General features: G+C 45.0%; 1 protein-coding gene and 1 non-coding gene across 2 annotated transcripts in view; both read left to right on the forward strand.

Annotated features, from left to right (window-relative positions):
- Positions 1–27,301, forward strand: part of LOC124799247 (LIM domain-containing protein jub) — a 207,093-nt gene that overhangs the window by 117,951 nt on the left and 61,841 nt on the right. The window lies entirely within an intron of this gene.
- Trnat-ugu lies at positions 12,466–12,540 on the forward strand. Its single transcript has one exon. It is a non-coding gene; the product is annotated as a tRNA-Thr (tRNA).

Here is a 27,301-nt window from a genome sequence, read left to right on the forward strand (position 1 = left end):
CCGTCGCATCACTGGATCAAAAATGCATTTAAGGCAAGGAAAAGTCTGAAAATGTCTTCCTGACACCATGTTATCCAGGAAAGCAGTGTATCTTTCTCTGTTTATTCAATTTATTCTGTTTATATAAATTGTGATCAAGAAGCAATCGTAAACAGTAAGTCTTTAGCGCCATCTCCTCGTATTATACTTCCTTGACTGTTGCGCTCGGCCCGGCTGCGCCCATTTAAGATCACAGAGGGAAACAAAAATAACCAGCGTTTGATGATTTGACGGACAAGGAAGGACAGCTGCGTCAGTGTCCTACGTTAAACTGCAAACCTCTCGCGTCCTGTCGAGTGGAGTCTGTGTTAACACTGATCCATCCTCGGCGGCCTCCTGGTTCTTGTTCAAGAATGTCTGTGTGTCAAATCTCGCTTCACCGTCTCCTCCTATGTTGTTCCGTACTCGCGCATAACAAAGCATCCGAAAGCAGACTGATTAAATGTTACAGGGTGCCAGCTGAACCTACTCCCCCAGCAAACTGTCAGGAGAACCAGCTCTCAGAAGAATAATCTGCCGGTAGTACTAGGTTTCTACTTTCACAGCATTTTCTTTTTCCCAAACAAACTTCGCATCGTCATCACTGATAAGTTAGGGGTATAGTACGTTGCCTGCAACCATCTGCTCTGCTGCATACGTGACCTTTGGTGTGATGTCACGTCTGCGCCAAGTAGGCGTCGTCTTCGCAGAGCCGTTGACCTTGTTTGTGGTTCGGCATATTTGTCACACTGTGCCGAAACCACTGGTCGCAGCCACATGCTACGACCGCGACACAGTTTCCATTCTGGCATCTAGACCTGCTAAACCAAAAAAGGCAAACTTAATACACTGCCGAACAAGCAAGTTGCACTCTTCACTAAAGCATTAAATTTGTTTAACACGTGCCCAACAATGATAAAAATTAAGATTTGTCTAAATGTGTTGTAGGGTTTCGGAAACTTAGGCTATTTGCGTTTTCTTCCCCTAATAAACTCACAACAGTTATGAACACAGTTTCAGCAAACATCAGCGATCGTGAGGATTTTGACAGGCCAAGCCAGCTGTATAACCACGCACTAGGGCGTCATTCACGTGGATTGTTAAAAGACGTACGGTTACGTTTGAATTTAGCTTCTAATTTTTTAATCGTTAGCGATAAACTGCACAAACAAGAGTTCTGACTGAAAGACATTTCAGTTAAAATGGATAAACTTTTAAATTCAGTGCAAACAAAAATATTCCTTAGATGAAGCTGTCAGCTGACTCTCGTTATTGAGTAATCGTACGTACATGTATCGTCCATAACGCCACTTTTGTTGCAGACCGAACTAACAACGTCGCCAACGTATTTCACTTCACACACAACGTAAGCAGTGGCGATTGGGAAATTACTCACATTCCCAGGCTTGTGTGCAGGCACATCGACAGCTGTTTTTTTCTGTGTTAATGCTCAAAAAAGTGAAACTTCCAGCCGCACTTGCCTTCCTGGGTACAGATATGGAGGTTCGTGGCACCAGTGATGTTATAGAACCAGTATCAATTACTTTACTTTTTAATATAATTTCCAATACGCGTCTCTACTTTTCATCGGTTGAGACCTATCGTTAAATGACTTTTTGCTAATGTATCATGGTAGCTGAGCGCATTTGTGCGTCCGACTCTCTGCAGATATATCCAAATGTAGAAAATGCTCGTCTCCAGATGTAAAAATTACTAAGACATTAATACTGTAAAGGAAGTAGTCAACCGCCGTTTACTCTCGTAAAAAATTCAAACTGCCATCAATCCGAAGGTTTGTTTGAACACCACAATGCTTTGCTAGGAATGACGCTATTGGAGGTGGTATGCATTTTCATTCCTTCGGTCTTTGAGCTGACTTAGGCAGTCAATTATAGCAGGACCTGCAGATTACATTAAACATTGCAAAAAGTGAAAGAATTGGTGACTCAAAACTCCTCGGACTGACCTCGAATTTTACGCTAGATCTTTTGATCTTCACCACTGAGCAACGTAGCTTTTACCCTACTGCCGCCGAATAGTTAATACTTTCATTTGATGAACTGGAGAGGTCTTACGGTGAAATAACCAAGTGTCGAATTCCGACGTTCGATGTCCGATACCTCCGCGACTTGCACATAGTCAACGTATCAAATTCCAGTGATTTTTTTTTTCTTTGGGAGCACATTTCAACAAAAAATTGAAAGAAAATACTAGTTTCTTCTTGACGAAGTTTGTCGTACCGCGATGTATGATTCCTCATCTCTTAACATCAACTTAATGGCATTCCATATAGTAGTGAATGAGTAATCAGTTCGATTCCTTTCTCTCTGTCACCCCCGATCGCACGTGTGTGCATTTGTGCTGGAGCAGCAGGACATGTAAGGGGAATATTTATGCCTTGATGCGTCAAAGCACAACACAGAATTTCCAATCCCTCTACCAACATGGCGTCTCCAAGTAATGTCGTCCCAGCACAGAGGTAGTACGTAAATCTGGAGCTCACTCCTTTAACGGAACTACAGTGAAACAGGCTAAGGTTCTCTGTCACTGAAATGAGTTCCGTAGTGTATAGAGATGCCAGGTACTTTTTTATTATGCACATTGCTTCAGGTAAAATAGCGAACCGAATAATGTGTTGTGTAGTAATGCGTACGCCTGCATGAATCACTCGCATAGTTACCCATCGTTCTTGTTGGTCAAAAGACACTGGTGTGCAAAAGTTAAGGGCGAAAGTAATATTCACATGATGTGTCATCCCTGAAAACAAGCAATAGGGGAAGGAGTACAGTGTCACAATAACGTTGACCCGTGGGTGTACCCTGTTCAAAGGTTTGAACGTCAATACACCCATTCAATATTACTCCGTAACACTTAGACCGCCAAAATGACCATGTTCAACAGTGTTCTTGGATGCATTACGTGCACCCACCTCCTGCCAGATGAGGTTACGTCGGGAATCGCTACTCAGACTGAATCTACTATTATACGAGAAGAGCGCCCGACATTACTCCTCGTTGGTCCAGTACCTTACTCTTAGTACAATCGCGTCGGCGCAACGTTCTGGTTGTTGGCCAAAGAGAGAACCCCCAGGTAGTTGCCGTGCCACGGTGGAGCGTGAGATTGCGTGCCTCGCAGTCCAGTTAAATGTGGTACTCGTCAAACAATGTTGCGAGTAGTCGCCTAGTCGCCAACCACACTTCGACCTCCTTCCACTTTCCACATGATTCTTCTCTGCGTGAAGTAATTAAAGTTTTACCTCCAGGCCATATTTAATGAAGAGCCCCACCATAGTAGACCACTACTGCTCGCTGACTGACACACGCTGTCTTGTCCCGTTCCTTCAGCTGCCTCATGTTGCGGTGTCAGCCCCCATGTGGCATGCAGATCTCACGCCATGTGACGTCCAATTTTCTGTGCACGACTGGGAGACGTCTGACATGTGCCCGCACTTTTCATTTCCAACTAGTTGATAATACGGTATGTTACTTTATCGATCTCGTCCTTAAATTTTGCAAAGCAGTGTACAGTGCTTTATCGCTTTTAAATTTAGTGACAGTTTTATCAAAAGCCAAATTATATTTTTCTAAGCTCAATAATAATTTTCATTGCTCGCAGACTGGCGATCTCTGCATTCCATACAACTTACTTAGTGAGCTGCACTCCCTTCGACTTTAGACTGAACTTTCTGGCGCGAACCACATCGCTAGGCGGTCATTCGATACGAAGTCGGTGACATAGGATATGATTTCTCTATCTCTAGTCATGCAGTTGTCCCCTGAAAAAAAGTAATAAAATGTTTCTGTAACGCTATTAGGATGTTCTCCCACATTATTGTGAACAAAATCTGAATATTGATTTTGTTATCTGTATTATCAAACGGCTAAAACGCTAACCCGGTTCCAGTTGCCTTCGAAACTTCCATTATCTGTTTTTCATATCAAATGACCGAATTTAAAAAGGTGTTATAATCTGCTCAATACTGGGTGTAATCTTATGTTAAAGATTTAACACAATAAGCCAATTATTACAGTTCGAAAATGTGTATATTCCTTGAGGCATCATCAACTCGTCGCACGCAAATACCCAGACTCTTCATCCCAGTATTTGAGAATGAGAGCACTTAGCGACCTACAACAAACTTTAAGTTTATCGCTTACTTCATTTTGTGTATTCATACAGTAAAACGTCAACATCAGGCATCACGGTTTATTACACTTTTACTTATAAATCAGTTCACAACACATTTTGTTGACAGTATCCACACATACCACGGAGTGTACCTGCAAAATTATATCATTGTATGACACATGCTTCGGGAGATATGTCATAAACACTAAGTTGCATGAAAAACAAACTTAAGTGGAGCGAAAATTATCCAGACTATACTCACCCCCGGGTGTTAAATTTCTTTTTAAAGAACCAGGAGTGGGGGGGATGTTGTTACTAATAATTAATAACCGAAAGTAAGAGTTTTGGCGTGCGTTTGTATTTTATGCTTGACATCTTATGGCGTCATACGTCAGCCACTGTATCTTCACATAACTAAGACGTGATGCGTTGGAATAGAATCATGGCTCCCAAGAGTCAGGAACGTTACACACACCTTGTTTCTCTGTAGTTAGTAACAGGGTAAACCATTTTCGAATATTGTTTTTCTGTTGCGAGATACCCTAAGCTTTTGCGCGTAGTTTCAGACCTGCGACCCACGAATTTATGTGAGCATGGACATACTACTGCTAGTTGAGCGTCACTCGAAATTAGCTCCTATCAATGGGAAACGTCACTACTATCCAGTTTTCGAAAAAAATTTAGGTAGGATAGGTTGCGAACCATGTGGAATCATTAGAATCTTGGGAGTACCAAGCATTGGCATGAGAAAGAGATGTAAGGGAGGGCATCTTCTCCTCCCTCCCCCCTCACTCCCCCTCTTTCTCACGCCCATCAGATACTGACTAGTACCATGTCCACCCAGAAACATTTGTTGTGAAATGTCAAAACCATTTCGCCATTCACCGCGAAAGAAAAATGAATTTTATCTCCTCCTCTCACTCCCTTTTGATCAGAACATAGGTACGCTCTTGTATACAAATCACGGAGATAGATAAATTTTATTATGTACTAGCATTTTGTCGGCAGTTTGCCCACATACGCATACAGGAAATATACACTCCTGGAAATTGAAATAAGAACACCGTGAATTCATTGTCCCAGGAAGGGGAAACTTTATTGACACATTCCTGGGGTCAGATACATCACATGATCACACTGACAGAACCACAGGCACATAGACACAGGCAACAGAGCATGCACAATGTCGGCACTAGTACAGTGTATATCCACCTTTCGCAGCAATGCAGGCTGCTATTCTCCCATGGAGACGATCGTAGAGATGCTGGATGTAGTCCTGTGGAACGGCTTGCCATGCCATTTCCACCTGGCGCCTCAGTTGGACCAGCGTTCGTGCTGGACGTGCAGACCGCGTGAGATGACGCTTCATCCAGTCCCAAACATGCTCAATGGGGGACAGATCCGGAGATCTTGCTGGCCAGGGTAGTTGACTTACACCTTCTAGAGCACGTTGGGTGGCACGGGATACATGCGGACGTGCATTGTCCTGTTGGAACAGCAAGTTCCCTTGCCGGTCTAGGAATGGTAGAACGATGGGTTCGATGACGGTTTGGATGTACCGTGCACTATTCAGTGTCCCCTCGACGATCACCAGTGGTGTACGGCCAGTGTAGGAGATCGCTCCCCACACCATGATGCCGGGTGTTGGCCCTGTGTGCCTCGGTCGTATGCAGTCCTGATTGTGGCGCTCACCTGCACGGCGCCAAACACGCATACGACCATCATTGGCACCAAGGCAGAAGCGACTCTCATCGCTGAAGACGACACGTCTCCATTCGTCCCTCCATTCACGCCTGTCGCGACACCACTGGAGGCGGGCTGCACGATGTTGGGGCGTGAGCGGAAGACGGCCTAACGGTGTGCGGGACCGTAGCCCAGCTTCATGGAGACGGTTGCGAATGGTCCTCGCCGATACCCCAGGAGCAACAGTGTCCCTAATTTGCTGGGAAGTGGCGGTGCGGTCCCCTACGGCACTGCGTAGGATCCTACGGTCTTGGCGTGCATCCGTGCGTCGCTGCGGTCCGGTCCCAGGTCGACGGGCACGTGCACCTTCCGCCGACCACTGGCGACAACATCGATGTACTGTGGAGACCCTACGCCCCACGTGTTGAGCAATTCGGCGGTACGTCCACCCGGCCTCCCGCATGCCCACTATACGCCCTCGCTCAAAGTCCGTCAACTGCACATACGGTTCACGTCCACGCTGTCGCGGCATGCTACCAGTGTTAAAGACTGCGATGGAGCTCCGTATGCCACGGCAAACTGGCTGACACTGACGGCGGCGGTGCACAAATGCTGCGCAGCTAGCGCCATTCGACGGCCAACACCGCGGTTCCTGGTGTGTCCGCTGTGCCGTGCGTGTGATCATTGCTTGTACAGCCCTCTCGCAGTGTCCGGAGCAAGTATGGTGGGTCTGACACACCGGTGTCAATGTGTTCTTTTTTCCATTTCCAGGAGTGTATATTGCACACACTTCCTCCACTGCATCCCCCCTCTTTCCATCATCTCATCCCGCTCCCTCTTTCCGTCGTCTCCTCCTCTCTCTCCCTCATTTCCATCACCTCCTTCTGCCTCTCTCTTTTTCCATCTTCTTCTCCCCCTCTTTGTCCACCTCGTCCTCCCCCTATCTCCTCCTCCCCTATCTTTCCGTCTCCTTCCCTCTATCTTTCCATCTCCCCTCATATCTTTCCATCTCGCCCCCTGTCTTTCCATCTCCTCCCCCCTTATCTTTCCATCTCCTCCCCCCTGTCTTTCCATCTCCTCCCCCCTGTCTTTCCATCTCCTCCCCCCTGTCTTTCCATCTCCTCCCCCCTGTCTTTCCATCTCCTCCCCCCTGTCTTTCCATCTCCTCCCCCCTGTCTTTCCATCTCCTCCCCCCTGTCTTTCCATCTCCTCCCCCCTGTCTTTCCATCTCCTCCCCCCTGTCTTTCCATCTCCTCCCCCCTGTCTTTCCATCTCCTCCCCCCTGTCTTTCCATCTCCTCCCCCCTGTCTTTCCATCTCCTCCCCCCTGTCTTTCCATCTCCTCCCCCCTGTCTTTCCATCTCCTCCCCCCTGTCTTTCCATCTCCTCCCCCCTGTCTTTCCATCTCCTCCCCCCCGTCTTTCCATCTCCTCCCCCCCGTCTTTCCATCTCCTCCCCCCCGTCTTTCCATCTCCTCCCCCCCGTCTTTCCATCTCCTCCCCCCCGTCTTTCCATCTCCTCCCCCCCCGTCTTTCCATCTCCTCCCCCCCGTCTTTCCATCTCCTCCCCCCCCCGTCTTTCCATCTCCTCCCCCCCCCGTCTTTCCATCTCCTCCTCCCCGTATCTTTCCCTGTCTCCTCCTCCCCGTATCTTTCCCTGTCTCCTCCTCCCCGTATCTTTCCCTGTCTCCTCCTCCCCGTATCTTTCCCTGTCTCCTCCTCCCCCTATCTTTCCCTGTCTCCTCCTCCCCCTATCTTTCCCTGTCTCCTCCTCCCCCTATCTTTCCCTGTCTCCTCCTCCCCCTATCTTTCCCTGTCTCCTCCTCCCCCTATCTTTCCCTGTCTCCTCCTCCCCCTATCTTTCCCTGTCTCCTCCTCCCCCTATCTTTCCCTGTCTCCGCCTCCCCCTATCTTTCCCTGTCTCCGCCTCCCCCTATCTTTCCCTGTCTCCGCCTCCCCCTATCTTTCCCTGTCTCCGCCTCCCCCTATCTTTCCCTGTCTCCGCCTCCCCCTATCTTTCCCTGTCTCCGCCTCCCCCTATCTTTCCCTGCCTCCGCCTCCCCCTATCTTTCCCTGCCTCCGCCTCCCCCTATCTTTCCCTGCCTCCGCCTCCCCCTATCTTTCCCTGCCTCCGCCTCCCCCTATCTTTCCCTGCCTCCGCCTCCCCCTATCTTTCCCTGCCTCCGCCTCCCCCTATCTTTCCCTGCCTCCGCCTCCCCCTATCTTTCCCTGCCTCCGCGTCCCCCGATCTTTCCCTGCCTCCGCGTCCCCCTATCTTTCCCTGTCTCCGCGTCCCCCTATCTTTCCCTATCTTTGCCTGTCTCCGCCTCCCCCTATCTTTCTGTTTCCTCTTCCCCCCTCTCTCTGTCCATCTTCCCTCCCCCCCTTTCTATCCACGCATTCCGATACTACCTGTACAACGTTTCTGTTATGCCAGGCGGCCTAGATGTCAGGTAATTTGACTAAAATAGGTACAATAGTTTAGGAAGAGAGTGTAATTATTTATCATTGTCTCAACCTAACAGATTCTGGGAAAGCGGAAAGTTAGCAATTTCGATCTATTGCAGATTCCTAGAGGAGGAAAGCCTTTCCCTAGGGGCAGTTTGCTAAATGGTATAATCCTATGTCCAGATATCACTCAACTTGGTACGTGTGGGTTGGAATCAAGTGTGTTCTAATATTTACTACTCTTTGGCTAGATAATTAAAAACTGTCACGAAATTTAAATATTTCAAATAAATAAAATTTTGTTGTGAACTAAGGAGAAAAAGTGAACAGCTTACATGTCTACAAACCTGGACATGGTTTTTAACGCTAAGTGGTTCATAGTGGACATATGGGTTGGATAAACTGACACCTATTTCATATCCATGTACCGAGCGAAATGACTCAGTGGGAAGACTCGCATCTGGCTAGATGGCGGTTCAAATCCCTGTCCAGCCTTCCAGGTTTCGGTTCATGTGGTTTCCAGCCCAAATCTAGAATGAAAATTCCGGGATAGGTCCTTTGAATGAAAAAAAACACTCCAATTAGAGTTTGTGTTCCATCTGTAATGACTTCTTCGTTCATGGGTCGTTAAACCCTATCTATATTCCCTTTTTCTCCCTTCGGTTCCACATATATGGACGACCATATCCTCTCGATCGATTCTGAAAGTCGTTCTAGTGAAGTGCACAGCCTAGTTCTTGCTGATTCGTCAATGTTTCATTATTTCATTACGTAGTTGCAAAACAGCGACACACTTTACAAAACACATCTGAACTGCTTCATAGAGATGATCCCTTAAGGATCCATAGCCATGTCCGGCAGTTGTGAGTCCCAGTACCTCACGCGATGTTATCGTACTAATGGTACGCGTCGATGTCATCCACCAAGAGAAGTGTCTTCATAAATGTAAACTAAATTTGGTTTGTAGCTTTCTGTGCGCAGCCAATGTCATAAATTATTAATTCATACGTTTCTATTGGATATACTGGCGTAGGACAACGCATTTCAGACTATCGTCTGTCATCTGTTGACTTGTTTTGTCTTAAGTTTTAACGCACGACATATCTACACACTGTCAAAGAAAATAAGACGAAACCAGTATTTGTTTGTTTGCAGTTGCCGATGTTTGTCGTTTGTTTACCATTGCATGCTATCTTTAATTGATGCGTGTATCGTCAGAAAGCAGTGCCACGCGTTTATATAAGTGTCGTCTTGTGGTGTGAAGACGTAGTCTAACATGGACAATTTTGTAACAAATACTATGTTTATGCAGGCGTAAATAATGCATCTCACAGTTAATAAACACCTTTAATTTCGGCATGTCCACTCATTTCAGACAAATTTGCCTACCGTAGTGAAATGGGCTGGAAAATGACTTTTATGCAATATGCTTGGTGCAGCGAATTTGTCACCTTCGGTAATATCAGTAATAATTACGTGGCAGTTCTGACCGGAATGAAACACAGTTAATCAAGCAAGTACGTTAAACAAATATGGCAATAGATCTCTCGTTCATTCGTCGTGTAAAACAGGCTTATAGTGGCTGCTGACACGAACTGATCACCAAACACGTCTACAGTTCTTCATTCCATTTTAGAAGATTCTTAGGAGAGTTCTTTTGTGGTTAAAGTGAGAAAATTTGTTAAACGTGGTCGTGGAGAATTGAGTTATTTGTATTTTTTTAACAGGACTTTATTTTATTGCCTCCTCTGAGAAAGTGTTAAAACACGCGATTATAAAAGATCTTAGTTTTTCGTAAAGCAATTCAAAATATAAAGACTTACGCAGAGTCAAAAGCACGTCGTTCCTCAGCTGTTAGATGTGCAAATCCTTCAGCTGGTACGTGGTAGTAGACCACATTCCATCACGCAGCTGACAGCGGGAACAGTACAAAACCGTGTTTTCTAGTAAACGGCGCATTTCCTGGTCGCTTGTTCAGTGGACTGTAGGAATTATTCTTGGAAGGGTGTGGACGTCGCCGTATTGACTTTTCCATTTCAAACTAGCAGCTGCTTTTCTTGGCAACACTGCGAGTCGTGTAAGGCGATGAATTCACGAACTGAGACGAATCTGTAGATGTGTGGTGAATTGTTGGCATGCAGAGGTTATGCGAATCGTAATGCAATTCCTATAGAGCACCTTAATGTAGAAATAATTACGCAGCTGATTTAACCGTGTCGTATTTTGTTGTCTAGGAGTGCTGTTAGCCGACATAATCTAAAGACAGCACTACAGCGGCAAATAAAAAATACGTATCTGATGTGCCTGTCGCGAAAGTACTGTTTGCGGTGTACTGCCGTCGTAAATTCAGACATATTAGGGACTCGTCTGTGAAAGCAGAGAGCATTGTCGCGATGTTCTCCACGCATTATAAGACGATATTACAGGAATCGTGAGCCCGTCTCGACAAGGTGGGCATTTCGCCGCTACCAGTAGGGAGAGCACGGTACCGAGATGGTCACCGCACGTACTGAAGGCTCTCTGCGGCACGTGCCCATTATTATGACAGGTAATTACAGAAATGCTGCAATGCGCCTGATTTACGTATCCTGCTGTGGCAGGTTCCATTTAAGACTGATCTTACTCGAATCGTAATTTTCTTTGGGCCACTGCAATCCCACAGTGCTACCTATGCTTTTGGGCGTCAAGATAAATTTTAGAAGACGAGTAAGTATTTTACGTGATCCCCGTACGTTCTCGTGGGTAAATTAGGTGACATACACGTACCAGGTGAATTACTTAAAAGATGTTACACTTCAAGAAGGGTTGGAAACTGGCTAAAATGTGACTGCGCGACAGTAAAAGTCTATCTGCAAGTGCAGAATTGCCCGCAGCACGTGTTTGCTTGCTGGCGGATTTCGTAAATGGGCCCAGTTCTGTGCCGATTAGGAGTGACTATATTTGTTGATTTAGGTTTTTGGACGAAAACGTGCTCTATAATAATGAACATGGCTTCTCGAAACAGAGATCTTAACGAAACTCAATCTTCTCTGTTCGTCCATGAGAACCACAGCTACGTAGACGACGGTGCCAAGGTTGATGCCGTATTTCTTACAATACAGTTCCGCACTGCCCTTCTCTAGTGAACAGAATACGAGCTTACCTAGTCTCGGACCGGACATGTTTGGATTCAGGCCTTCCTAGAAGATTGAACTTTAACGTTTATTTAAATGGGACGAAGACGACAGATGTAAAGGCAATTCCAAGAGTACCCCGAACCTTTTTTATTTGTAGTATATAGGGTTGTTTGTAATATATAGGGTGCGTCACAAAGCGTGCTACATACTTCTAGTGGTTGTAGAGGGGACTCAGGAGATCAAACTTCACACATCGTCGTTCAGTGATAAAATCGAATCAGATTACAAAGATCTTGGCAATATGATTCCACTTAGCAGTTTGAGTTTGAGCGTCAAAATTATAGGCACCGGCGCCGCCTCTAAATGTTGGTATATACAGGATGAGTCCATGATGATTATGATAATAATAATGATAATGATTATGATGATAACGGATGAGTGGATGGCGCTGCCGGAGTAGCCTCAGTCATTGCCAGCCGTTACGTTGAAACCCTCATCTGCCGACAGGTGTTGCTGATATATCTTGATGGGGACATCTGAAAATGTGTGCTCCGACCGGGACTCGAACCCGGGCTCTCCTGCTTACATGGCAGACGCTCTATCCATCTGAGCCACCGACGACACAGATGAATAGCGCCACTGCAGGGACTTATCTCTTGCACGTTTCCCGTGAGACTCACATTCCTAACTGTCCACAATCTACATGTGTAATGCTCCTAATAGATATTTGCCCATCCACTCGTTACTCGCGCCCACTAAGGTGACGATTCCCATAAGAGTTTGGGCAACCTGTGCACATTCGCACAGACGAAGGTCAATTGCTGGGTAGCCTTTTAACTATATATGAAGATAGTAAATGTTCCCGAAAGAACAGATACCATTGATCACCGCGCAGCTTCTCTAGAATAAATGATAATTAGTTGAAACCCTAAGTTGCCGACAGGTGTTGAGTAATGAGTAGATGGGCAAATATCTATTAGGAACATCACGTATGTAGATTGTGGACAGTTGGTAATGTGGGTCTCACGGGAAGTGTGCAAGGGATAAGTCCCTGCAGTCGCGCTCTTCACCTGTGTCCTCGGTGGCTCAGATGGATAGAGCGTCTGCCATGTAAGCAGGAGAGCCCGGGTTCGAGTCCCGATCGGGACACACATTTTCAGCTGTCCACATCAAGGTATATCAACAACACCTGTCGGCAGCTGAGGGTTTCAACTAATTGTCATTTATTCTAGAGAAGCTGAACGGTCATCAATGGTATCTGTTCTTTCGAGAACATTTACTATCTTCATATATAGTTACTTGAAGTCATATCCGATGGCTTGACGCCAGGAGTAACACTGCTGTCGCTCTCAAAGACATTGGAATAACCGGACCTCTCTCTAGGTCGCCACAATGCTCGCCATCGACTGTTTTCCGGTGTAGCGTAGAACCGCGATTCATCGCTGAAATCAGTACGACGTCATTCATTAGCAGTCCATGCTTCCCATTACTCCAAGCCGTTCGTGTTGTGCTGTTAACGGCAGCTTGCACATGGGAAGGTGGTTCCCTAGTCCAGCTGCTGCTAGTCTCCGACCAGTGGTGCGGGATGACACAGAATGTTCCAGGGATTCCATTACTTGCTCTCGCATGGCAGGCGGATGGCGATCCTCCCTTGTGGCGGTGAGGAGCGGTCGTCCGGAACCTTGACGACGAGTACGCCTACCCTCACGTTCTCATGCAGTTCAACATCGAGGTACTGTCACACTCGTAGGCCCCACTAATCTGGATATTGCACGATTCGACCAGCTGGCCATTTGGAGCCCCACAGTGAAGCTTCTTTCAAACTGTCAGGTGCTGATAGCGCTGTCTCACATGAATACGTGGTATCTCCGAGTTCTTCAGTGATCATTCAATATCTGACACTGGCCACACCCCTTATATACCCTTCCAGGCCTGGTGACAACCCTAAAAACGATCAACTTTAATGATCTCTGGTGGCCGTTCTGTCACAGAGAATTGTACCTCTAAATCGTTTACGTACCGGCCGATGGTGTGTACGTGGAGGATGTTATTTTGAGATTCGACCATTTCTGTGTGCTTCACTTTTTTTATCAGACAACCTATATTTTTGTTTTCGGCGGAGGAGGAGGAGGAGGAGATTAATGTTTAACGTCCCCTCAACAACGAGGTCATTAGAGACGGAGGACAAGCTCGGATTAGGGAAGAATGGAAAGGTAAAGGAATCATCCCAGCATTTGCCTTAAGCGATTTAGGGAAATCAAGGAAAACCTAAAGCAGGATGGCCGGACTTGGGTTTGAACCGTCGTCCTCCCGAATGCGAGTCCGCTGCGCTAAACACTGCACTACCCCGCTCGGCTTGTTGTCTTTTCTTTCATTTTTTTTTCTCCTCCATGAATAAAATGTATCATCATAGTTTCTTAATACTTATTCTGTTTCCGCCCTTTTGTAGGACAGACAGTCTGTCATAACTTCACTTGCGCCATGTAATACTAGGTAGTGCGAAATGACGTGATGTACGCGTTTCGTCTTTTGAACATACTATTAGCCTTCCTGGCAAATTTAGTTGTCGTCCTGTGTGATGAGCGTTGACCTGCGAAGCCTCCCAGCCTTAACAGCGCAAGTCGCCCAGCTGTTTGAAGTCCACCCCCGGATTTGTAGTCGCCAAGTTGTGGCGAGGCAAGGTCGTGGCTCGACGCTGTGAGATGCACAGCTAGTGAAGCAGGGCACAATATTCAGCTCAGTGCCATTGCGGTGAGCGGCCATCGCATTATTGTCGGACTGCCGTTCACGTGTAGTCAGTCGCCCCTCCTCGCGGGTAGCGGCAAAAACTTGGCTCTGCTGTGCGATAACCACCGGCTCTCCTCTCGTGTCTTCTATTTATGGAAGCTAGGAAGTACTCTCCTCTCTCTTCCCTGCCTCGGGCTGTGCAGCTGCTATATACAATAGCTGGACCCAGCTATTGTTTCTCACGAAACCGCGCCGCTCAGCGGGGAAGAAGGAAAGTCTTGCAGGATTATTTGGTCGTAGTGTTGTCTCGGGCTGTAAGTGGAAGATTCGTAGCAACGATTTATTACCAATAGAATTGAGTACAGTAGAAACAAACAAATTATCTAAAACACAATACAAACGCATATGTCGGGGAAGTTGAGAGATGAGACAACTTTTCTTCTGACAGTTTGTAAATGTGTAACAGATTTTTACTCGAACTCGGATCTCTGCCTTTGGAGGGCGGTGTGCTACCAAGTGCACACCCGTGTACCAAACAAGCACCAGCACAAAGTTTCAGATTTCTACTTGTTTCATTCCGCAGATTGCAAATTCTATGCTCATTCTGAACCAAGGAAAAAAAACCCTTCAGTCGCTGCCACAGTTACTTTCATGGAATCGTCGATCATATAAAAGTTCTTGTTTCCATCAGTTTACTGATTGATTTGACGTGGCCTGCCGCGACTACGATTCCTGAATGAGATTTTCACTCTGCAGCGGGGTGTGCGCTGATATGAAACTTCCTGGCAGATTAAACTGTGTGCCGGACCGAGACTCGAACTCGAGACCTTTGCAATGTTCGCAGGAGAGCTTCTGTAAAATTTGGAAGGTAGGAGACAAGGTACTGGCAGAAGTAAAGCTGTGAGGACGGGTCTTGAGTCGTGCTTGGGTAGCTCAGATGGTAGAGCATTTGCCCGCGAAAGGCAAAGGTCCCGAGTTCGAGTCTCGGTCCGGCACACAGTTTTAATCTGCCAGGAAGTTTTATACCAGCGCACACTCCGCTGCAGAGTGAAAATCTCATTCTGGAAACATCCCCCAGGCTGTGGCTAAGCCATGGCGCCCTGAAGAGAACCTCATGAAGTCGGTCGAAACGTCGACTGTTTAGTTTCTTTCTTGTTTTATATGAAGCGGTATTATTATACTCACAATATCCCAATCTCTATTTTCCCTCACAGTTTTCACCATCTGTCATTCCCTTTAGTTGCATGGAAGTTATTCCGTCTTGTTGCAACACATGTCCTATCATCCTACACTTTTTTCTTGTTCGTGTTTCCAGCATATTCCTTTCTTCGCTGATTATGCGATTCAATTTCAACATACCTTATCTTCGCATTCTAACCAACCTTAGGCATCCATCTATAGAGCTGTACCTCAAACACTTCGATTCTCTGCTTTTCCATGATCAATTTCTATGTAATGCTGTGCGCCACAAGTATATTCTTAGAAATTTTTTCCTGAGTTTTAGACTAAGGTTTGATATTAACAGACTTTCTTTGTCTAGGAATGCCTTCTTTGCCTGTACTAGTATCTTTTTTATACTATCCCAGCTTCGTTCATCATGTGTTATTTTCCTTCCTATGTAGCAAGAATTCCTTTACCTTATCTATTTCGCCATCCACAATTTTGATAAGTTTATCGTTAATCTTATTTCTACTAATTCTTATTACTTAGCATTTGCTCGGTATACTCTGTATTGTGTACTCAATAGACTTCATTCATTTCGACAGTACCTGTGATTCTTTCTCGCTTTCACTGAGGACAGCAGTGTCCTCAACGAATCTTATCGTTGATATACTTTCACCCTGAATTTTAATCTTACTCTTGAACTTACAGCGTTTTTAATCCGAGCACTTCGTTCTTGATCTTGAATTGTTATTCGTTTTTGGTTCTTTTATATATTACCCGACTTTCCGTACAGCTTGCATCTATTTTTCTGAGAATTTGCACCATTTTACATTGTCGAAAGCTTTTTCTATGTCGACAAATTCCATAAAGGTTTTTTGATTATCCCAAGTTTTTCTAGTTTCTACCACTATCAAGAGCAACCCCAGAACAGCCTTATTAGTGCATTTACCTTTCTTAAAGCCAAACTGATCATCTAAGAGAACCTCAGTTGAGTGTTAATACACTTGGCTTGGTCACCTGTACATATATTTTTTAAATTTTTCACCTCACTATGCGTTATGAAATAACTGTTAAAATCAACAGTTTTTCAAATTCTCTCATTTTTGTTTTTGCACAGAAGTTGAGACAAGACTGAGTTGTAACACATACTATTCTCCTTAGAACAGCTGCTTAACTCCGGTCGGATAACTAGTTGACCTCGTTATCGATACGTGTGGACTCCGTAACGTTAAAAATTGTGGGTGCGCTTGGAGCGCTCACAGTTCGCGTTTTCCAATCGTGGCGAATCCCAGTGGTACTGGGAGAAACTTGGATTTTCGTCGATACGAACCAAAGATGAAAGCGCCCTATCAGTTTTTAGCCGAGTTATTAATATTTAAAATTACTTCCGTTGAAACGGTCGCTCAGTGGGATACGATTGTACATTCCTCCTTCCCCTCTTTTTTCTTCGAAATAGATTTTATAGAAATTTTCTCCATCAGCAGGAGTCCGAACATTTAATTCAGCATCAGTAGCTACCGTGCAGCAGCCTATGCGACAGAAGAGAATCGGATCAATGTCGTAGTCCTATTTCGATTAGTGAAATTAACTCACACGTAGACATCCTGCCTTTGGTTTCTCTGAGTCATTACAGACAAACTTCCTGGCACGTCACCTCCGTAAAACACCGACTGTCTGGTTTTCGAAACCTTGCCCCACCCAACTCCTTCTCTCTTTAATTGTCCTTTAAAGCTAGAAAAGTAAGCAAATAATCTGTGTGCTGTTACATCACCACTTTATCGTCGATGAGGAGTAGACATTGTTATCAAAACTGTTATATTCGTTCCTGTGATCGGCTGTCGTGTTGTCTTTCTCATATCGGAAGAAATTAACCTGATGCATAATATGTTTTACGCTAATTTGAGACTATTCCAAACTATGTCTAGACCAAATTTATAAAAATATCTACGTCCATATTCGTAAATGAAGCAAAGATCACGGAAACAACTATAACGCACAAGCTGATGTATCTTGTGATAAAATACACCTGTGGCAACTCGATGTGATATGATTAAAATATCGAAACACAATTCTAGACAAAGGATCTGTGTTCGAATTTATAGGATTTTTTAAAGATTAACAGCTTTGAGCTGTTTGTCAGCTGAAAACACTTGGCCAACTAAACCAGCCCTCTTATGCGGAGAAAACGGACTTCCAACGGTTGTGTACAGTGCTACATCCTGCAGTGCCCGACAAAAGATCGCTCGTGTGACAAACACACACGTATCTGATCACCTTGTTTACGTAACGACTTCCATGAACTCTGCTCCGTTTCCCTCCGTACAATTCTTCTGGCAACAGGCCGTAGCGTCTGGCGTAATCGGAATGAGTTCGCGGACCTTATTCCTCAGAGAGCAAACAGAAAATATCGGTCGTCGACCTACATCTTCCTTGGCTGAATCTTCTACACACACACACACACACACACACACACACACACACACACACAATAGTAACAAATTCGGCGCTGTTTGCTTTGTTTTCTGGCGTTATTGTTATTTTAATTTTTTGCGATTTTTCTCTAATTTGTCGAAATTAGTATGTTTTCAACAATCTTATTGCTTGTCTTCCTGTGTACCTATCACTATCGATCTTTTTAATATCGGAAAAGAGAGATCCTGGCGAATGGTACGCTTTCTTATACTTTTAGACAGCTGTCATTCCCATCTAGAGTGAGTTTGTGTTGTGGAAATGTGTTTGGTATTCGTAATATCTTTCAGCAAAATGAAATGAAGTGATAGCAGGGCATTATTGGCTGGGAGATGTTTGGCCGCATGGTGCAAGTCTTCCTATTTGCGCCATCTTCGGCGATTTGTGCATCGTTGAGGTGAGATGAAACCATCAGGGAAAACACAAACACCCAAATCCTGAGCGAAGAATTCTCCGACTCGTCCGAGAATGGAACCCGGGGCCTCGCGATCAAGAACCCGTAATGCTAACCACTAGCCCAAGAGCTGCGAACCATCTTCATGTGACCGTCCGTAAGAGGAATGTTTTCGTGGTGTTCCCTGGATGATCTCGTCATTCTGGATGGCACAATAGATCTACACAATATGCGTCTATCCTTGAAGGCCATGTTCATCCCTACAAGCAGTTTGTTTTGCCTCGGCACAGTGGCACCAACTAGCAAGGGCAGTGCAACATCTCACACTGCTCGCAGTTTGCTTGCGTGGTTCGAAGAGCACCACATAAGTTTACCGTACTCCCTGGCCACGATACTCGCCAGGTTTTTAAACCCAGTCGAGAATCTGTGGAACCACCTTGATCGGGCTGATCGCATCATGGATCCTGAACCGGAAAGCGTAGCGCAGCTGGCCACGGCCCTAGAGTCAGTGTTGCTCCAGATCCCTGTCGGTACCGTCCGCAATTTGAATGACTCTTTCTGCACGTCTTTCGCTGCAAAAGATAGTTATTCCGGCTTTTGACAGGTGGTAACATCATTATGGCTGGACAGCGTAATAAAACTTAATAATCGAGTTCCAGAATGAATATTCGTTCTGCAACGTACCGTGTGCTGCTTTGGAACTTCCTGGCAAATTAAAACTGTGTGCTAGACTGGGGCTCGAACCCGGAACCTTTTTCTTTCACGGCAAATACTGTACCTAGTGAGCCATCCAGGTACGAATGAAAACCTGGCCTCATACCTTTACTTTCGATAGTACCTCTCTTACTTTTCAAACTTCACAGGAGTTCTGCATTTTTACTTCCGTTTTCTGCCAGGTATAATCATCGCAGTGGTGAGGTATGTCTGCGCTATCCATGCGTACATTGTGAGATGCCCAATGGAATGTGGCGCAAAGCATGTTTATAGTAACTAAAGGCCTGAATAAAATGTAGGAATTCAGTTAAGTCACTGTTTTGGAATTGAAGTGGTTACTTGGGTTAACTGTAAGCAGACTCACTCAAGAACTACTAAGAAAACTCTTTTTTTGTACTCTTCGTGGCAGGAAACGACATAGGCATTGATTTGGAAGTTCATTTATCCAGATGGAGATGTTCGCTACGTAGTAGCAATATTTGAATACAACTAGAGATTTAAAAATCTGATTCGCTATACCATACAGCAGCATGTACTTCATACTTATCATGGGCGACCATACTGTAATGAATCCGGAAACACCTAGAAGACAGCTAGAGAGTCACAGCCCACAGGTTTGTATAAAGCCAGACAGTGCTGACACGCCTCATTTGACGTTACGCTGAGCTATCTTACGGAAGCAAACCGGATATCTTAGCGGAATGCTTTCTCGATCAAAGGTAAAGAATCTCTTCGATGAAGACAAGTTGATGGGAACATGTTAATATTTTAAAACTAAATATCATAACGGCCTTGCGTCACTCTTAAAAGAACATTTTATCAGACGCCTCTTTGCTCTGTCTGTTACGCGGATAGCATTGGGATGATGCGTCGCAAGTAAAAAGGGGAAAAAATGACGGAAAATAATAGGCTGCAGGATATTGAAGTATTAAGGAAGGCGTCTTCATCTGTGTACCATCAGTTCATTGTGGTTCTTCTGTCAGTGAGCAGCTTATGATAGATTCACCACGACCCTCTTCATCCGATCATAAGGATACCCATCAAGCCGCTGATATGACATTGACGAAGTCTTTGCTAGAGCTTTGTATGCTTCATCTGTTCCACCCTCCCTGCTGAATTCTAAATATTGTCGGGAAACATTTTGGAACCGCGCGACCGCTACAGTCGCAGGTTCGAATTATGGTTCGGTCATGGATGTGTGTGATGTCCTTAGGTTAGTTAGGTTTAAGTAGATCTGAGTTCTAGGGGACTGATGACCGCAGCTGTTAAGTCCCATAGTGTTCAGAGCTATTTGAACCATTTGATTCGGGAACCATTTCAGACAATACGGCCTGGCGATGAGCCTTATAGTAACCACCTGCTTAGCACACCTTTGATTTCTGCCGAAGATAGTCGTATGAATACATTTGTCTCAAGGGGGTTGGACTATTCAGCTGCTCTTGCATTGATTTCGTATGGATGGGCTGATGCATCGTGGAATAATGCCTCCATAAAGGTATACGACCTATTGAGGAAAGGGAAACTGCACAGTATGTTGCTTCGCAACTTATTGACGTTATTAGTGAAATAGGTGCAGAGAGTTTTCTAGTAGTGATCGCACATAACGCGCGAAATGTGCGTGCTGCGCAGAAAATAGTAGAGTAGCAATATATACTCATCCTGCATTGATTGTGCGGCACAGGTATTTAATCTACTAATAAAGGACTCCATGTCACTGAGAACGCTGAAGAGTGCTTACCTCTAACGAAAAATAGTAAAATTCTTTAAGGAGCGCCCCGTGTAGAGAAAGGGAAATACGATCAGCAACTTGTAGGGTAGACACCGTTATTTGTCTGGGCAGTTTACTGAAGTATGAAGAGACTGTGTTGGGAACTGTTGTATGACCAACTGTGCAGTTTGACAGTGCACTGAAAGCTTCTGTATTTGCAGTCTAAACAGGGCAGCAATTTGAGAGGCATGGTGCCCCTTGCGACCAATGTCAGAAACCATAAGGAACGTTGAAGCCGATAATGAAGTACTTTGGGATGGACATGAAGTCTCTGATAAGACTTCTAGGGAAGTAGACGCCGTACTCCTAGAATGTAATACACTTTCTCCGATAGACAAATCTTCCATTAAAGAGGCTGTGACTCAGAGTTACAAGTATGCATATAAAGTTATTCATGCTGCGACAGATATGTTGGTTTTCTGCTTTAAGGGGAAAATTCTGTCAGGAGGAGGAAACAAAGGCTCTAGACATCACCGCAAAAATGAGTGTAGTATTGGGATATGAGAATGGCGTTATTATCGGGAATATGGCGTGATTTCGGGCATCCGAAGGCTTCTTCCTACAGAATGCGTTATGGCTGCTGCGAAACATGCATTTCATTTTGTCTGGTAGAAAGGCTTATGTTGTTAACAGTGTCTATTTCCACTTCTAGAATTTTGAATATACAACCTTCCTCAGCAGCAAGTGAGCGTAATTGGTCAGCTCATATATGAATTCACATTCCGTTGCGAAACGGACTGTCTCGTGATAAAACTAAAAGACTAATTTATATACAGTGGAACCTCAGATACGTGAGTGACACACAGGTCATCTAAATATACCATTCTCCGTGTGAAGACGAATCTGATCAATATTGTGGTAAGAGAGTACCATAAAAAATATTTGTTTCAGAAATCGCCTGGTAATTTCTTGTTTTTTTTTTTAAATAGATTTATTTCTTTATATTTTTGATATCATGTACAGGGAACTGTATGAGGTTTTAGAATATAGAACGTATCTAAGGATACATTTTGATATGTTATTTTTCTTTTCACGGATTGAAATTGCCAATGTAACTAATTATACCAATTGCGCCTGATATTAAGAGGTTTAAAACCAAGGTTGTCGTGTCTTACTGAATATACCTTACTGGTTTTAAACATCCTCGCGACTCTAGTTTGTAGTATAGTAACAGGTGTCGTCTGCATTTGATGAAAAATTAAGTTTTCCCCTACATCTATGTCTGTATCGTTCATCTCTGTTGGGTCAGCACGGTCGATCCCCGCAGAAAGCGCTCTACAACTGAGAATAGCAAACGGGTGTTTCAACAGCACAGATGATCACCATCTTATCAACATCCCTGTAACGGACCGTACAACTTCGTCTACCGGTTCATAGCAACGAATCTAGATTTGCCTGTGTCTGGGTGAACAGGTGGCAAGCACGCCATGACACCGGCTTCCACTGTACAGAAACCAGTAAAGCCTCGGGACATCATTGGTCACATGAATGCCATCCCGTTTGAGCAAGAAATGTATTCCAGGATGTGTCACGTTTGGCCTTAAGTACAGTGATTACTGTATACAAACTGTCCAGAAAAGCTTTGCACCACCTTCATAACTTGTACTTCTTTTAAAATCGGAAACGACTGTAAGGGAGGTAAAAGTAAACCTATGTTCTTAGTATAGGTCAGCAGAGTGTGTTGTTTCAATTGGGAACAGAACGGTGCAAACTTTACAGTCCACCAACATGTCTGAAAGGGTCATTTTATGCATAGACCGTGGGCGCTAGTAACTTCACAGCAGGAAGCATTCTCATCACTGGAATTTGCACCACAGTGAAGTCATTCGAATATTCAGCCACGATCGTCACACTAAACATTGAAGATCTGCCTCTTAGTGGTCGCCCGCGATCATTGCCAGCTGATGATGTTAACTGCAAAATCTGGTACGTTGGTACCCAGAGGAGAATCAAGCTGCGCGCTGCCTTTTCTAAGAACAGGGAGGACTGTGTGGTTCCAGACAGCACGCAACAGTTTCCACAGGGTTAATTTGGGCTCTAGGCATCTGTTGCAGTCAATCGTGCAAATCCCCCGGCGATGTGATATGCGAAGAAGATGGGCATTGGAGGAACACCTTGAATGGGTCATGGACTAATGGGCCGAGCTCTCGTCGCCGAAGAGCTTAGTGTTTATCTGATGTCTGATAGTCGTCGTAGAACAACGGAGAATAGGCCAGATGCAATTGCACGTCTTATTTATGGAGCCCCGTTAGTTCAGTAGGCGTCAGACTGGTTTTGGTCGTATTAAAGTGCCTAGCAATAAAAGTGAAGCACCCAGAAGACGGTCGGATGTCAATGTAACTTCGTACACATCATCGGCAGGCATGTAAATTATTAGAGCTGCAATCATCTGTGACAGGTAGAACGGCCACCAGAGGGTATTAATGTTATTTGTGTTTAGTGTTGTTACCACGCCTAATAGAATATATAAGGGACGAACAGTGTCAGATGTTGAGGGATCACTGTGAAGCACACGGAGGTGCCGCGTTCTTGTGAGAGAGAGCGCTTTCAGCACATGACAGTTTGAAAGAGGCGTCATTGTGGGTCTCCCTTTGCCTTGATGCTCTAATCGTGAAACATCCACATTTGTTGGACATTCGAATGTGACAGTGTCCCAATGATGGAGTGCATGGGAACGTGGGAATAGGCGGGAACGTGAGAATAGGCATACTCATTGTTGGGGTTCCGGTCTACCACGTTCGATCACCACAAAGGAGAAGCGCCATATTGCGCACCAAGCACATAGTAACCCTTTCACATCAGCACCTACCATATAAGAACAGGTGATAGACTCCCTGCAACATTGTTTCATCTCGCACCATTGTTCAGAAAATCGCAACTGCTGACCTGTAGAATTACCGTCCCATGTGCAGGGTGCTGTTAACGCCACAACACAGATGGCTGCGTGTGATATGGTACCGTGAAAATTTGGAAATTTGTGGTAAGGTCTCATGGGACCAAACTGCTGAGGTCATCGGTCCATAAGCTTACACGCTACTTAATCTATCTTACGCCAAGGACAACTCTCACACCCATGCCAGAGGGAGGACTCAAACCTCCGACGGGGGGAGCCGCGCGGACCGTGACAAGGTGCCCTTAAATCGCTCAACTACCCCGCGCGGCTTGGTACCGTGACCAAGAGTTATAGACTGCTGATGAATGGCGTCACATTGTGTTCAGTAACGTGTCGCGGTTATGCACTACTCTGGATGACCATCGTCGGCGAATATGGTGGCGACCTGGTGAGAGGATCCATGCTTTCAGTGCTTTGGAGAGACACTACTGTGATACTCCTGATATTGTGCTGTTAGGAACTCTCTGGTATGACATGACTTCAAGTCACAGCTGGTAGTGATTGAGAAACTCTGAAGGCACAAAGAAACGTCACGGACATTCTGTGTCCTCATGTCTTACCCGTTATGGATTCAGGATTTCCTAGAAGAAAGAACACAACATGTCATTCTTAACGGTTCAAAATCTGCAGATGTAGAGGTAATTTCGGGAGTACCGCAGGGAAGCGTGATAGGACCTTTATTGTTTACAATATACATAAATGACTTAGTTGACAACATCGGTAGCTCCGTGAGGCTATTTGCAGATGACACGGTTGTCTACAAGAAAGTAGCAACATCAGAAGACTCGTACGTACTCCAGGAGGACCTGCAGAGGATTAATGCATGGTGCGACAGCTGGCAGCTTTCCCTAAACGTAGCTAAATGTAATATAATGCGCATACATAGGGGCAGAAATCCATTCCAGTACGATTATGCCATAGGTGGTAAATCATTGGAAGCGGTAACGACCGTAAAATACTTAGGAGTTACTATCCGGAGCGATCTGAAGTGGAATGATCACATAAAACAAATAGTGGGAAAAGCAGGCGCCAGGTTGAGATTCATAGGAAGAATTCTAAGAAAATGTGACTCATCGACGAAAGAAGTAGCTTACAAAACGCTTCTTCGTCCGATTCTTGAGTATTGCTCATCAGTATGGGACCCTTACCAGGTTGGATTAATAGAAGAGATAGACATGATCCAGCGAAAAGCAGCGCGATTCGTCATGGGGACATTTAGTCAGCGCGAGAGCGTTACGGAGATGCTGAACAAGCTCCAGTGGCGGACACTTCAAGAAAGGCGTTACGCAATACGGAGAGGTTTATTATCGAAATTACGAGAGAGCACATTCCGGGAAGAGATGGGCAACATATTACTACCTCCCACATATATCTCGCGTAATGATCACAACGAAAAGATCCGAGAAATTAGAGCAAATACGGAGACTTACAAGCAGTCGTTCTTCCCACGCACAATTCGTGAATGGAACAGGGAAGGGGGGATCAGATAGTGGTACAATAAGTACCCTCCGCCACACACCGTAAGGTGGCTCGCGGAGTATAGATGTAGATGTAGATGTATGTGGCAGTATCGTGGTGCCATTTTTAACAGGACAATGCTCGCCCACACTTGGGACTTGTCTTTACGAACAATCTGCATGGCGTTGAGGAAGGCCTGTGTCCAGAAAGCTCTCTAGATTTGCTCCTAATGAAATTTGTGTGGGACCAGCTCGGACAACTCTGTCCATAGCCAGTATCCAGGATATCGAGGACAAGTTAACGCTGTTGTGGGCCAGCTTGCCACAGCAGAGAATACAGTGGCTTCATAAAATCCTTCATGGCCGAATTGGCGGATTCATCCAGGCCAGATAGTGCGACGTCATGCTGATAAGTTGGTTCACACTGCCAAGTTCGTTGTAAATTAGAATCGATTTTGTAATCAATGCAATAATATTTAATTTCGTTTCCTCCTCCCCTTCTAGACGCTTCATTCTTTCGTCAGCCAATGTGTGCACGGATGTACCTGCCTCATCTTTGTTGGGGGTGATTTGAGGGCTGTGCAATACTGAGACAGGATCTTTCATTCTATCCCTCAAGCCCGTTATCAACATTACGGCGATGGGTCCGGCTTTCAAGCGGTTATTGCTCAAGCTCACTGCGCTTATAAGTGCACACCTTCCTCCATGAAGCAAGAATCTACCGAATGGAATGGCCTACTATATCTGCTAACCCCAACCAGAATTGAGCATGCTTGGGACCTGTTGAAACTTGGCAATGCGTCGTCGCAGAAATCATCTTCACATCGTAGATGACGCTAGGAGAGTCGCCGTAGAAGAGTGGGATAGACTCTAAGAGCGACGTCGCGCTCCTGGAGGACAGCGCCCCAAGGAGGATGCGAACTAGTAGTGAAAATAAGTAGTATTCAAAGAAATGTGACTGACGCCCGAACAACATGGACTTACATGCACCGAGAATAGAAAACAGTGCATTGAGAATGGCTAGCCACTATCCGAAATCTGGATTTGCGTAATAAAATCTAAAAAAGGACGACTGATTGCTGCACTCTATAATTTATACGCCACGTAACAGTTGCTGAGTGCACCCACTTTCCGAATGGAAGGTAACCTGATAGTAGTGAAAAGTTAACATTTTCACCAATCAGTACGTGTCTCCTGTAATGATACTCTGATATTCGTTACGATAGTATGAAATTATTGAATGCTTGGCATCGGTGTGTCGATACTTATATCAGCAACACTGGAATGTTCCTACACAAGTGACGCCGCCACTCGCCCGTTTTTATTTATTTTATTTTATTTTTTTAATTTTTTTTTTGGATGGAGGGTGGGGGATTTGATATCAGTACAGTTATGTACGGAAACCCGAGAGGCACATACGATGAATTCGGCGTAGGGATTGTTGATGTCCATACTGCCATTTGCAACAATCGATTTTGCATCACCTGTCATGTGAATAGAAGCTTGTGATCACCATTTTAAACATTACATGCAAATTATCCCGTTACGGTGTTCTTATCGGTTGTTTCAAAATCTATTCGTCTGAGACTGTTACGTTACGGTTACGTTATGGGGAGATCCAACTGTATGCTGGCTTTAAATGTAATTAAATGTTTGGAGTGAGAACATTAATTTACGAACCACACCTTTACTTTCGTCGATTGCCCATTGTTGCTACTGGCTCTAATACGTAGAATGCTTTCCGTACCATTTTGCACAGGGTATCTTCTCACAGCGTTGGACATGTAGGTCTGTATCACTTTGTATGTATAAATGACCTGGAAAACAACGCCTGTAACTCTCTGGGAATGATCCCAGAGGATGCATTTGTACATCAGGAGGTCACGTAGGTTGAAAGTGGTTAAGAAATGCAGGAAAAATTGCAAATGATCAGTGCTTGGTACAATGTTCGGTAGCTGACCTTTAACGTAATAAAATTCAATGTAATACACGTGAACACACGAAAAAAAAGACTCAATGTGGGTTGTTCATGATTATTTGACGGGGCGATTGAAGGTGTAACGACCACGGAAACCTAACCATGGAGAAGGAAGATGCCAGGTGTGATTTATCGGCAGAATGTTAAGGAACATTAACTCATCCGCAGAGGAGTCCAGTTCGAGAACCCTCGGTCTACCGCACTTGAGTGGGGTTTGTAGTTCTGGAACCTTTATCGAGCTGTATTAAGGATGAGTTGTTTCGCCTTTCGTCACTGGTTCATTTTGTCAGCGCGAGAGGGGTAATTAAAATGCCACAGAAACGATCATGGAAGAACCTTTAAGAAA

The sequence above is a fragment of the Schistocerca piceifrons genome, chromosome 5 (assembly GCF_021461385.2).
Source record: "Schistocerca piceifrons isolate TAMUIC-IGC-003096 chromosome 5, iqSchPice1.1, whole genome shotgun sequence".
In the NCBI taxonomy this organism is placed as follows: Eukaryota; Metazoa; Arthropoda; class Insecta; order Orthoptera; family Acrididae; genus Schistocerca; species Schistocerca piceifrons.